General features: G+C 42.5%; 1 non-coding gene across 1 annotated transcript; it reads right to left on the reverse strand.

Annotated features, from left to right (window-relative positions):
• Positions 1-228: 228 nt before the first annotated feature.
• LOC148575074 (small nucleolar RNA R71) lies at positions 229-336 on the reverse strand. Its single transcript, XR_015905496.1, has one exon. It is a non-coding gene; the product is annotated as a small nucleolar RNA R71 (small nucleolar RNA).
• Between the last annotated feature and the right edge of the window lie 1,684 nt (positions 337-2,020).

Genomic DNA, 2,020 nt, shown 5'->3' on the forward strand with positions numbered 1-2,020 from the left:
CTTCCATCTGAAGATCCCTTTCAGTTCTTAACTGAATTCTTGCAGATATGTGATACTGTTAAGACTAATGGAGTAGATCCTGAAGTCTACAGGCTCATGCTTTTCCCTTTTGCTGTAAGAGACAGAGCTAGATTATGGTTAGATTCTCAACCTAAAGACAGCCTGAACTCTTGGGATAAGCTGGTCACGGCTTTCTTGGCCAAGTACTTTCCTCCTCAAAAGCTGAGCAAGCTTAGATCTGATGTTCAAACCTTCAGACAGAAAGAAGGTGAATCCCTCTATGAAGCTTGGGAAAGATACAAACAGTTGACCAAAAAGTGTCCTTCTAACATGCTTTCAGAATGGACCATCCTGGATATATTCTATGATGGTCTGTCTGAGTTATCTAAGATGTCATTGGATACTTCTGCAGGTGGATCCATTCACCTACAGAAAATGCCTGCAGAAGCTCAAGAACTCATTGACATGGTTGCTAATAACCAGTTCATGTACACTTCTGAAAGGAATCCTGTGAATAATGGGACGCCTATGAAGAAGGGAGTTCTTGAAGTTGATACTCTGAATGCCATATAGGCACAAAATAAAATATTAACTCAGCAAGTCAATATGATCTCTCAGAGTCTGAATGGAATGCAAGCTGCATCCAACAGTACTCAAGAGGCATCTTCTAAAGAAGAAGCTTATGATCCTGAGAACCCTGCAATAGCAGAGGTAAATTACTTAGGTGAACCTTATGGAAACACCTATAACTCAACATGGAGAAATCATCCAAATTTCTCATGGAAGGATCAAAAGCCCCAACAAGGCTTTAATAATGGTGGACGAAACAGGTTTAGCAATAGCAAACCTTTTCCATCATCAACTCAGCAACAGACAGAGAACTCTGAACAAAATGCTTCTAATTTAGCAAATCTAGTCTCTGATCTATCTAAGGCCACTGTAAGTTTCATGAATGAAACAAGGTCTTCCATTAGAAATCTGGAAGCACAAGTGGGCCAGCTGAGTAAAAGGATCACTGAAATCCCTCCTAGTACTCTCCCAAGAAATACAGAAGAGAATCTAAAAGGAGAGTGCAAGGCCATTGACATAAGCGCCATGGCCGAACCTGTGAGGAGAGGAGAGGACGTGAATCCCAAGGAGGAAGACCTCCTGGGACGTCCAGTGATCAATAAGGAGCTTCCCTCTGAGGAACCAAGGGACTCTGAGGCTCATCTAGAGACCATAGAGATCCCATTGAACCTCCTTATGCCCTTCATGAGCTCTGATGAGTATTCCTCTTCTGAAGAGAATGAGGATGTTACTGAAGAGCAAACTGCCAAGTTTCTTGGTGCAATCATGAAGCTGAATGCCAAATTATTTAGCATTGATACTTGGGAAGTTGAACCTCCCTTGTTCATCAATGAACTAAGTGATCTGGATCAACTGACATTGCCTCAGAAGAGACAGGATCCTGAAAAGTTCATAATACCTTGTACCATAGGCACCATGATCTTTAAGGCTCTGTGTGACCTTGGTTCAGGAATTAACCTCATGCCCCTCTCTGTAATAGAGAAACTGGGAATCTATGGGGTGCAAGCTGCTAAAATCTCATTAGAGATGGCAGACAGCTCAAGAAAACAGGCTTATGGACAAGTAGAAGATGTATTAGTAAAGGTTGAGGGCCTTTACATACCTACTGATTTCATAGTCCTGGATACTGGAAAGGAAGAGGATGAATCCATCATCCTGGGAAGACCTTTCCTAGCCACAGCAAGAGCTGTGATTGATGTTGACAGAGGTGAAATATTCCTTCAATGGAATAAGAACTCCCTTGTGTTTAAAACTCAAGGATCTCCCTCTGCAACCATGGAGAGGAAGCAGAAAAAGCTTCTCTCCAAGCAGAGTCAACCAGAGCCCCCACAGTCAAACTCTAAGTTTGGTGTTGGGAGGCCACAACCAAACTCTAAGTTTGGTGTTGAACTCCCATATCCAAACTCTAAGTTTGGTGTTGGAGAGTCTCAACAAAGCTCTGCACATCTGT

Source organism: Arachis ipaensis, chromosome B2, assembly GCF_059453495.1.
Source record: "Arachis ipaensis isolate K30076 ecotype BB chromosome B2, ASM5945349v1, whole genome shotgun sequence".
Lineage (NCBI taxonomy): Eukaryota > Viridiplantae > Streptophyta > Magnoliopsida > Fabales > Fabaceae > Arachis > Arachis ipaensis.